Source organism: Fringilla coelebs (genome assembly GCF_963513975.1).
Source record: "Fringilla coelebs genome assembly, chromosome: 4".
Lineage (NCBI taxonomy): Eukaryota > Metazoa > Chordata > Aves > Passeriformes > Fringillidae > Fringilla > Fringilla coelebs.
In genome coordinates this window covers 26,434,105-26,446,332 of record NC_140032.1, presented here as the reverse complement: position 1 = coordinate 26,446,332, position 12,228 = coordinate 26,434,105, and the positions used below count along the sequence as shown (strand labels likewise).

General features: G+C 36.8%; 1 protein-coding gene across 2 annotated transcripts in view; it reads left to right on the top strand.

Annotated features, from left to right (window-relative positions):
• FRYL (FRY like transcription coactivator) overlaps window positions 1-12,228 on the top strand; it is a 162,994-nt gene that overhangs the window by 6,530 nt on the left and 144,236 nt on the right. For both annotated transcript variants that reach the window (XM_084204382.1, XM_084204381.1), the window contains exon 2: window positions 7,053-7,251. The gene's annotated coding sequence lies outside the window, so the exon portion shown is untranslated. The remainder of the gene's footprint in view (window positions 1-7,052; window positions 7,252-12,228) is intronic.

Sequence of the window (12,228 nt, the reverse complement as noted above, 5' to 3'; positions counted from 1 at the left end):
TCAAAATCTATCAGGCACAGATTGTACTTGTATTTTTGTGGTGCTGAGATAAATTGTGTGTAACTGATTTGATCCAGTTGGAAACCCAACCTTGTATCTCCTGGGAGAGTATCTAAAGAAGGTATTGCATAGTATATTCCATGTTGTGCCATAGTGTGAGTTGTTGTTCTCTTGTCTTGCCTTTTTAAATTAAGATTAAATGGTTCTATTTTCAAGTATGTCCTAGTCTCCATAATTTGAAGGTAGCTTTTATTGCATGTTCCCATCAAACCATATCTAGTATATAAAACTCTTACATATAACTTAGGTAGTTTAAGGGCATAAAATCTTTGTGACTGTAGCTCAGTAATACAAATGTTCCAAGTTGAAGAACTGACACGTTAGGGACACAAGACATTCTGAATTTTGCAGGTGGCTGTTTAAAAACTACTGTGTGATTATTAGGGGAAGACTAGAATGCAGTAGAGAGAGAGAAATCACTAGGGCTTTCATAATGTTTTGTGCCTAGAAACAAGAAGAATAATTCAGCTACTTTAGTGTTTGTTATTTTTGAGCTGGAGAATGCCGACTGGCCTCATTTGAGCTTTTTTTTAAAGTGAAAAAGAAAGTTCATACCTCCCTGTGTAAATATAGACTCTATGAACTCTACAATTTAAGAAAAAAGAATAGGTTGAGATAGACTGCAGGTACACCAAAGTCCCCATTCTGATCATTGCAGTTCAAAAGCAGTTAGCACTACTGCTTTTTATGCAGTATTTGTATTCTGTTTCCAGAGGCCAGAGAGAATTGCACTAGGTTGGGATATATCAATTAAAACGCTTTTCTGCAACTGCTTGAGTAGCTAAGAAATCTGCTAGCTGATGTTATGCTTGCTATATTAAACATTATTGATGTTCTACTTCATTGTTGTCTGGTCAGCATATTGGAAGAACTACTGATGTTTTATATATAGGACCTTAGTTTAACCTCTATTGAAGATGCTTTGAGGGGAGGAAGTGGGGAAAGCAGCTTCCTGCTTTGTTCGAGGGAGTAAAGTGGTGAGTGTTTTTTGATGTGGGTGGAGCAGTGGGGAGGTGTTATTTTTTTCATTTAATACATATAGACCTTGAAACTGAATGTGCATAAAGTTGGTTCCTCCTAATGTTATGTCATAACTAACAAAAATTGCCACATTTTTCTTTGTATAGATACAGTAACAGAACTGAACGGTGTTTTATAGTTTTTGGCACTTTTTTGAAAAGAGAATGTATTTTGAGCCTTAACAGTCTGTTAAGGGAAGAAATGTGCTACATCAGATGTTGATTTTTTTATCATTCCTTAATTTCAAGTGCTTGAACCCTGCTAGATGGTAATCTCCAAAAGCTGATTGAATAAAAAGGGATTGGTGACTTTGTTTTGAGAAAATAGGAAATTGCCAAAAGCAGTTTCAAGGTGTGATGTAAGGTCCTTTTCTTTGGATCTATTTTATTTAGTTTCAGGCTTATTTTTAGTTTAACTGTGCTTGCAATTTATTTTGTAAAAAGGGACAAAAGGCGTTTAGGTTCTAAAGCCATTTACCATTTTTTTGCATTTCTCAGTTGTTGCTTTAGTGGTGGTGCAGAGGTCAGAGCTTAAAGCTTCTTGCCTTCACTGCACACTCATGGAAGTTCTCACTTTTCCTGTGGCTGAAACTTTGTTAATATAGATGGTGGTGAGCAGTGGTGTTCAGATGAATGCAAACAATTCAGGCACACTGTTGTGCTTTACTGTTGAGGGCAGCAGTGCATCTGAGGAGAAGATGATGATTGTTGCACTTGGTAAGGCTCTGCTGTTTTCCCTTCCAAGCACATATGAAATAAGGCACAGGTGATGATAAATTCTAGGGGACATAAGATTAGGCAAGCTGGGTCTTACTCATTTCTTCTCTTGGAAATACTATACAGACTTCATTTTAGCTGGTGGAAGCAACATTTCTTTAACTTTTCTGAACATCTGAGTTGGTTACAACCTCTCATGAAGAGGAGAGAACTGTAATTTCTTGGTCCTCTGCAGATCGCTTGCAGATTGAACACTTGCAGAGAAAGTATTTCTCTGCTGTAGTTTCTTGAAAAGTAGCAGAGAAATACTTTCTCTCAGATTGCTAGTCCAAATTAATGGTGTAATAGAAGATAGTTAAGGTCACTTTTTGGGGGGGCCAAATTTTTGGGCCTGTACTACAGCTGAGGAAACACTCCTTTAAGTCAACAATCAGAAAATATCAGGGGTAAAGGAGCAATCAGAGGGCATTAGCACCTTGGAAAGGTATAACTGCATCACTGGTTTCTATAGGCAGTGGCTTCCTTGTCTTGTGGCGCTAGTAAAGGCAATTTTTCTAAAGAGAATAATCTGAGAAACTGAGAAAGTCTTATCCCTAGATGGAAATATCCATTCTGCTGTGGTAAATACCCAGTCTGAGTTTTGGCATACTTTTAATACTTTGAAATGAAACTCCAAACAAGAAAAAGTTATGGTAAGCGTCAAAGAACAGGCAGGGTTTATGGCCCTGGTCCAGTGGATAAGATTTGGGATTGTCTTAGTCCCTTTTCATGCTAACTAAGGAAAAGAGAATTCAAATAACCCATTTTAAGTTGGGTTATCATGGTCAAATTATTACACATTTAGTACCAAGCCCTCAAATTTATCTTGCAAATCCTTCTTCACTACAAACGGGAGCATTTTCAATTGAACTTTATCAGTTTGCAAACGGAGAGCTATTTGTAATTCTTGGAAGAAAAAAGTGTTGAACCAGTAAAACACATGTAGTTCTCAGGTGCACGTGGTTGGCTATATTCCAAAGATTTGTTATGACTGAGGCAGTTTTTTCTTCTTGTCCCATGAATCCTTTTAGGTGATCTTGATATGCCTTATGAGTGTTATCTCATTCCCATATCAGTTATGTAAAAGCTGAACCTACATTAATTTTGTCCCAATGATCTATGCATCTTCCGGTTGCAATATTTGTATTTAATGAACTTCTCCCTGCCCAAGCCCCCGAAGGCTTGGTTTTTGCATTAGTGACTCATTGTCTCTCCTGTTTATGACTTTTGTGGTTCCTCACTCATCTGATTAATTGATCATCAGTTAATTGATCAGCAGCCACCCAGCCTCGCTTGTTGTGTGGATTGTGGAGTGGAAAAAAGCTGTTTTTCAGTAAGAAGATGGCTGGTGAAATTGGGAGAGTATTGCATGACTACTGTGTTCTTGACAGCATTTAGTAACACTCAGTTCATCGTGTACCATTTTTAGTTTGTGGTGTTGATTACTGTTATACACTATTAATATACTTAAAACTTTTTACAGGAAGCAAAAGAACAAAGTTGTTACTAAAAATCTTCTGTTGATACACAGTGTGCTGAGCATCAGTAAGGAAATGGAGTAGATTTGAATATAAGGAGCCTGGGAAACTTCATTCCCCTTTTTATTCTTGTGTCATCCAATTTTATGAAGTAAGTAGCTTAAAAGTGGCTTTCGTAATAATCAGGTGTTCTCAAGCTCTTCTTTTTGCTATTTCTGATGTCAGTCACCAGTATCACTTCCTTGGGAGGACAGCAAGCCATAAGCTCAGTATAGTCTAGTAGTGCATGCTGTTGCTGAGGAAAAGGTTGGGAGAACAAGGGCACTGCTCAGCCACTGAAAATCTTTCAGTCTTCTGGTGTCATTTTCCCATGCTGTAGTGGAAAAAATGCGTAATTGGTCTGTAACAGGGAAGTCTTGTATAAAGTCAATATGTTGTATAATAAATCTAGTTTATAGTTAACAATGTTAACTATAGTTAACATTTATAGTTAACAATGTTGTTTTCTTGTTTTCATACCTGCTCTATGAGGGGTGGTGTGAGTTGACAAGAGGACCAGAGCTCACCAGGGGTGGTGTGTTATCTCAGGAGTGCTTGTGACAATAGGTTACTTAGCTCTAGAAAATGCTGAATTTATGGGTCAGCCATAGGTTTGGGTGACCATAGTGCCATTGTGTAAATGTTTGCCCCTAAACTTCAAGTTTCTTGGTGTAATTTTTCAAATGATGTCATAAAAACTGATATAGTTCCTTTCTGCCTTTATTCTACATGTGTAAAAGCAAACAGTGTATTGAAGCCTGGTTGGGGTTTGTAGTGTGGAAACACCATTTCTAGCAGGTGGTTAAAACTATTAATATTTCTTTCTTTCTTTTGAAGCATCATATTATTAAATCTTTTGGGCCAGTAATTGTGAAGAAGGCTCTAATTTAGTGTGTTGTGGGTATCTTCTTAAATGAAGTTGGTGATACTTGGATTTCCAGCAACATTAGTATTAATCCCCATCCCTGAAGTTTTTGGAAGTGATCTGCTGTAACTCCTCTCCTATGCTTAGCAACATGTGCTGAATTGGAGCATGTTAATTGCTGGTCAAAAGTTAAAACTGAGTTCTGTCTTGCATAGTAGCCAACATTATAGCAGCTACTCTGTGAGTATAATACAACAGCTTGAAAATAATGCTCTGTGAACGCCTCTCCTTCAAAAAAAAAAAGTTTATGTAATTAGAAGTTACATGTGCTGTTACTTGATCAGATTTGAAGTTTGCAAAATTTTTATTTGTGTTTTCCAATTCAGGTTGTTAGGAGTTCTGAATTCTTTTAGATACGAAAACTTAAAGGTAGCATCTACTATTTTTTGAACCTTATGATAGCAAACCTCTTGTATTTTCAGCTTTGTTGTTTCTCTTTTTCATGTTCTGCTTCTTAACTTTTCATAAATCTTCTGTAGGGGTGAACCCCAAACACTGAAACTACACCTGTGAGATACCTTTGACTTCAAATCTGATAAAGTATAGTTATATTTTAACTTGTCAGCTGCCATTAGGAAATGAAGCCAAATGAACCAGCAATATGTTGGAGCTAATGTAAGCTTCACTGGCATCTGATGAAGACTTTTGACCTGTTTGCTACCTTTACTGATACTTTATTTTTCTTGTAGTCTGAGTTAATCTGATCAGATTGATTCTGTAGAATACCTCAGGTTGTATTCAAATCCAGCTGTAGTTATTCTTGAAGTTTTGGGCAGCAGCTACAGTCTAAAATTCATTATTGCTCAGTGTGCACAAAAAAAACTTGAGTACATTGCATGGGTTTTTGAGGGCTTCCCAGCCTCTGGCCTCTTTCCAAACAGTCCGCTAGCTAACTGACAGTGCCTTCCTAAAGCTTGGACAGTCGAGTCAGTTTTCAGCTTACCTTTATTTTTCTTCCTTAAGCAGCTGGGCTGTTGGGTGGTGTTGTGGTGGGAGGGGGAGATTGGTGTGGTAAAGAAGAGAGATGTGTTTGCTCTGAAGGCAGCAAGCAGGGAAGCCTCTAATCAGAATGGATTGTGTACCTGTGAACTATGTTTTGCTTGTATGAGCTAAAATGTCAGCATATGCCAGGGTGGTTTCTGTCTGGGTATTCCCTTAATTTTGGTAATAATGCATGGGTTTGATTGTGTTAAAGTGCTGTTCCCACTGATTGTGTTAGGGGAGGAGTTAAAGGACAGCTGACCCACTCTCTTTCAAACTGGGGTGAATGTAAGGTTTGGCATGAACTGAAAGTAACTATTGCTTACCTTTAATTAAAAAAAGGAGCAAAAAGAAGAGGAAAAAAAGGAAATTGTACAGTTTATTGATGTAGGTAGGATGAAAGGTGATACATTTCTGCAGAAAACAATGTTAACTTCTCCTAATTGTCTGAAGAGGTAAAAGTGATGTGTATTTGATGCACTGCACTGCCAAATGCACAGACTATAGAAAACAGTTGATGTTTTTATTAAAGTGTTGCAAAATTTAACAGGTAAAATTCACAGTCAGAATTTTTCCTGTCTTTAAATGCTTCCCTTGGTAACTGGTCAGGTCTTTGAAATACTTGACTTCCTTGTCCAAGGAATTATGTAATGCATTCCCAATTTATGTATAAGCATCAGGTTGCCTCCTATTTGCAAGTTTATCTAATTTTCTTGTTTGTCTCACAGTCCCACTTTTAAGCTTTCTTTTACATCTTAAAATCTTCAGGATGTGGCTTTTTACTTTTAGATTGCACTTATATGGGTCTCTCTTTTGTATTTTTGGTAACACTAATTAAGAAGTGGAACAAATTGTACATAAAAGAATTGATGATGATTGAATAGTTCACACATACTTAAAGGAAACTACTACATTTGTGCTGCATCAGAGCACTGAAAATCACGTTGGATGTACAGGGTTTTTTACAAATTTTTGCTGGAAAATTTTCAAGCTATGGAATTTTACAATTCCTGGATTTTTCCAACCTTTGAATTTTAAAAAGAAGAAAAAAAAACCTTCCCCATGTAAACTAGATGTTCCGGAGTGGTGGACTGCTGCTGCATGATGAGACTTGAGTTGTTAAAAGCAGTTGAAGGTTCTTGATCTGCCTTCAGGGTAAATTTAAAAATACTAAAGTGCTTTCTTTTACTGTAGTTTGGCACTATAGAAGAACAAAAAGAAACTGCTGCCTAGGCAAGTTGTGGCAAGTATGTCAGCTGCATACAAGCTTCTATTGTGAAGGAATCTGCAGAAGTTCTCAAAGCTTTGTTAGGAAGATCCAGCTCTGAAGTATTGTTTTGTTTCTTTTTCTGACCACATCCTCCTGCTAACTGAGCAGATGAAAAAAGCCCCCAAAAATCAGAAAAGAAATTAATAAAAGGACTAATATGAAAAAATTGATTCAGAATTACTTGCATTTTAGAGTGGTTACATATGATTAATAAAAATATGATTGTAACTAAAGTGCAGTTAAAACCTTTTATAAGGAATGGATGCATGCAGAATATGCTGAGTGTGGGAAACCAGATGTTATTTTGGTGTCAGTTTTAATTTTTCTCTTTCATGGGGAATAAAATCATTAAGAATAATTAGCTTCTGAGCAGAACAGCAATTTTGAAGACAAATGTAACAAATAGATTTTCATAGTTTTTAATATTTCAATGATAAATTTAGAATTCTAAAGCATTGGGAAATTGTTGACATCTCTGTTAAATGTCTAAGGTTTGATTTTTTTTTTTCTCATTTCTTTTTCAGAGTTCTGTATTTCATTTGTCTGTACTGTTTGGAGATCTTTCTCCAAATTTTTGCTACATACCAGCCGACTCAAAGCTGTTTACATCTTTGTCTACTCTTACATCTCGAAGCACAACGTTGGACTTGTGGGGAAAATGTCTTGATGGATCCAACCTAAGCGTGATAGCTCTCGTCAGTGGTTAACAATGGCTTCTAAGTGGTAAGGTCTTTCTCACAGTAATGTAATAGATTTTTATCTGTCTCTTTCTGTTTTGCTTGCCTGTGTAGTACTGTTAACACATCTTGAGCTGCTACTTCAGGTATCAGTTGTCTGACTACAAGTCTGTCTGTACTGTGTTAAGTCCAACAAGAACATTTGTTTTAATGCAGTGTAGTAACTGATCATGGCCAAAAGTGAATGTCTAAGGAAGAGGTCAGGAGCCGGGCAAATGGCCTCCCTGTCATCTGCGTCCTGGGGACTTCTGAAGCCAGATGTGGTTTCTGTGCATTTAGCAATTCTCGAATTGTCTTGAATTAGTATTTCTTTCGTGTAATTTCTTTACGTTCAACAGTTCTCTCAAGTTTCCTTCGCGAGCGTCAGTGCTCCGTGCAGATGGGAGTTGGTGGGAACAGAGCCCTCCCGCCTTTGGGATGTGCGGGCGGGCGCCTGCGCGCTGCCCCCTTGTGGGTGAAGCCGGGTACTGCAGTTCGTTGGCAAGGGCAGTCATGGAGTCGCGGCGCGCTTTGGGTTGGAAAGGACCTCTATCTAGTTCCTTAGTCAGTTCTCATTCCGAAGTCAGTGCCCTGTACAGATGCTCTTTTCTTTGCTGCTTTGCATGTCAGGATTTTACCAGTAGGGAATAGGTAGGCATTGATGCCAAGTACAGGGCAACTATTGTCACTGAAGCACTTCTGAGCTGAAATGAGATGGACATCTAAACTGTCCTTCAAAAATAATATAACACACTGCTTTTCTGTACTCAAATGGTAAAACTGATAGACCATGCTTTCTTTTGGCCTTTGAGAGCAGAGGGTACATTGGTGTGACAGGACGAAAATATTGAAGTGCTGCTGTTGATGTGCTATTTACTATGTGGACTTTTGTATTTAAGAAAAATTTATTTATATAGTCTATAGTATTTTGTAGAATGTAATAGAATATTTTATAGTTTATTCCTAACTGTCATTAATAATTAGAATACTATATGTTATATAATATTTACTTATTGCTCTCACTTTCCTTTATTTTTTATTGTTCTATATATTCTGTGGAAGAGAAGTATGCAAAAAAATAGAAATTGGATGCATGATAAGATCTGCCTTTGGAACATCTCCAGTATATCATGTACTCATGTTTGCTTCTGCTACTCTTTTCCAGTGATCTAACATGCTGACCTGCTTAACTGTCCTTTGTTAGAATTTTACACCATAATTATTTTTGTACTGATGCGTTCTTTCTCTCAAAGTATAATAAATTTGTTGCTGCAGAAGTTTACCTTAAACACCATATCTTGCTATTGCTCAAGGGAGGCAAGCTCATCTTTGAACATTAGAGTAGAAACTCCAAATCAGTCTTTTAAATGAAGCAGAACAATGGAGGCAGAGGGTTTAGAGAACATTAGTAAATTTTTTCTGTAAGTTTTTCTTCTGTCCACACTTATACTGCTTGGGACAAGTTTAGTTTTATTTAACTTTAAAAGTTTTTACTGCTTATGTATGTTTCTAAATTTCTATATGTTTATATGGAAAATGCGCTCCAATTACAAACTTCAAATGTTCAATTTGAATTGTGTAGTTTTTCTTTATTTGGAACAAGGCTGTGCAGTACTGATCTAGTTTTTGGAATACTTCTCAGTAATTATTGTGCTTCTTCTACTTGCTGTGAGATGTTTAAAAAGCAATTAGGTTTTAACAAATCAGGTTTAAAACCGATACTCTTAGTACTGGGTCCACAGCTTTTTTATCTATTGTCTCCTGTATTAAAAGCCTACTGTGTTTTGTACAGGCAATAAATGTTTGGGGTGTTTGGGGTTCTTTTTGTTTTTCACTTTAAGGAGAAGTGGTCTTTCAGGGTCTACTTTCCTGTTGGAGAAGAGAGTTTTATGCAAGCGAGAGAGTTTTATGCAAGTGCTTTCCTTTAAAATTTGTGGAATAGGGAAAAATAATATAGATGGAAAAATGTGCCAGTTGCCAGTCTTCGGTGTTGCTAATTTTACCTGAAGTCAGTTTCCTGATCAACCTTGTTGTTCAGGGCTTTGTCCAGTCAGGTCTTGAAAAGCTCACATGACTTCTCTGCAAAATTGTCTGGACCACCAGTTATGCTGAGAAACCTATTTCTGTAAAAGCAATTCCTGAACAGTATTCAAAACAATCAGTGTGCCTGTTAATACTTGACAAGCATTTTTGCAAGTGTAGCACCTAAGTTTGGTTAATTTCTTTTACAGCATAACTAATAGAGGATCATCATGAGGAGAAAAGTGCAGTGTTTTTTTTAATGTATTTTATTAAAAAATTTTTTTTCTCATTCTTCCTTTTCTTATTTCTTTCCTTAAATAATCATTTAGGATTAAAGGAGTACTTATTACTCACTTCATACTCTGCTCAGCAGTTTTATTATTTCGGTCAATGTAAATTCTAAAGTGTATAATTGGAAAAATAAACAGGAAATTTAAGTTCTTTTTTCATCACAAAGTTTCCATTAAGATATAGCTCAGTGGACCTCACTGACTTTTAATAAGGCTTTTTGTGGGCTTTCCCCCTTGCCTCCTGCTTCATTTGGATGTTTGTTCTCACTCTGATGCCTGACTAGAGAGGTACGTTTTTGCTGAAGAGCTTTGTAGACCATACCTAATTGTAGTGACAAATTACTTGCAGAATGCCTCACACTCGATGCCTCGTGTTGTTCAAATAACATGGAACATCTGAGGCACATGGACCAAACAAACCCCAGAAGATGGAAATCTAATAGGGACACAGAGGAGCTGCTAATCTGTGAAATGGGAAAGTGTCTGTCAGACTAGAGGGGGAAAAAACTATTCAACCTTACTTAGGACTTAATTTCCTTAGGATTCTGTGGACTTTATGCCTTTTTTTTGTTTGTTTGGGTTTCCTTTTTAGGCAGCATTCAGCATTCATAAATTTTTGTTTTCAACATTTTGTAAAGCTTTTTTTTTTTTTAACTTGTTTTCTGGCATATAGAACAGCTATGTATCTTGATAATGAAAAATAAATTTTAGTGTGATTGATTTTTTTTTTCTTTTGACCACATTTTTAAAAATGTCATCTCCTCGTGTATTGAGCATAATATATAAGGTGCTACCTTTAGGTGTTTTTTTAACACCTAAAATGAAATACATTTGGCCTTCAAAGGGGCCTGACCTGTGGTGAATTTCTTTTAGCAGTCTCATTATGCAATAGCAGAAATATTGTGGAGGAGAACTCTGTGTGCTAAGTAATTTTTCTTTTGCTTAAAATTGCACTATTACAGCCCTTTTAAAATATGTATATATACACACAAAAATACAGCTATTTGTATCCATATATATCTTCAACCCTCATTTTTAATGCTTTTTTTTTTGGTCAGGCAGCTGTTATAAATTGGTTGTAGAGATGCTGCTGTTCTCCATTTGCAGCCAGCAACTGTTTGCTTGAAAGCAATTCACTTGGAGAGGTGCTTAATTTAAAAGTAACGGTAACTTCTACCTTAAGGTGTAGCGTAACTGTACAAGTTACAGTAAAGACTCCACATTACAGTTTGAATCTATGATATATAATGGAATGGAAACCAGAAATCTTTAAGGAACTGGAAAATGCTTATTCCTTGGTTAGCAGCTAATGAAAACATTGTATGTCTTTAAACAAAACAAATTTGTCAAACATAAGAAACATGATAATTTTTTTCAGAGGTTTGGGTAAAGCACAAGTGATGTAGCTACTTCTGGTACCTCCTAGGTAGCTGCAGAGCTTTCCTGTGGAAACTCTGAGTTGCCCTCCCTTGTGCCCCTGCTCATCAGGGCTTTATACATCTTGCCTCACTTGGCCCAGGGCAATTTCCATGTACAGTGCACCACTGGTTATTAAGTTCTTGTTTCTACTATGGTTAGTTCCTCCTCAGTAATGGTTCAGAATGAAGTGCAGCAAGCCTCACTTCTGATGCAGAACTGTTCTTCGGTTTGAGCCACTCTGTAAAGAATATAAGGATTCAGTCTAAAACAGACAGCAGAGTTAAAGAAGGAGTAATGGGGTTGTGTAAGGAAAGGAGCCTTCTCCCTTTCAGGTGTACTTAGCTCCTATTCTTAATTTTAGTCACATTTCATTGGCTCTTCTGTGTGTGATGAAAGGTAATCCTAGCATGGACAAAAAGACAGTTGTCACACCTCTTTAACATTTTCTTCAAGAGGAAGTAATTCCAGTTTGTGAAAATTTTTGGAAAAGAATCCTCCTGTGTTTCACTATTACTAGTGTTTTATTAATATTATTTAAATATGAAATAATATTTTATTATTAAAAGTCACAAGTGAAGAAAGCACTCAGGTGTTCTTTATTCTTCCTGTTCTCATCCGATGACTGGAACATCACTTCTTTAAATAAAGTAATTCTTCCCTTCCTTGGTGATCATGTTCAGCCAGGTCCTGAAATTTTCAGTTTCCTCTCTTTCCTCTTCAAAGGCAGGTGATTTTTTTCCTTCCTGCTTCTAACAGGAGCAGGCTTAACCTCTCCTTCAGATAGGTAATACAGCAATTCCCTTGCATAATAAGGATACTTCCATAAATCTTTTACAATACATGCTAATCTTGTATATGTTTCTTCTGCCATTAGAAATTAGAATAATCCTTTTAATCTGATGATATGTGTGAGTAAAAAGTATGCCACCACTCTTTAGTCTTAGTCTGTACTGTACAACTTACCCCTCATAATATTAGTCTGTTCCATAGATCCACCTTAAGGTGTGGTACCTGGGTAAAACTACTGATACATGGAAGTGCCTTTGAGCTGTTGTCCCCAGGTGACTGTCAGAATGCCTGAGCATCAGAGCTGGTGTGTAGGAACAGTAACTTTGCCTTGATTGCTGTCTTTTAAGCAAAGTCTGTTCACTGTCCTTCTGAAGTTGCAAAGTCGGTGTACTGTGTATTGCTTCTGGGCTTTTAATTTTATGTTTTATGTTGATCTTGTTTACTGCTCTTCAATTTTTTAAGCT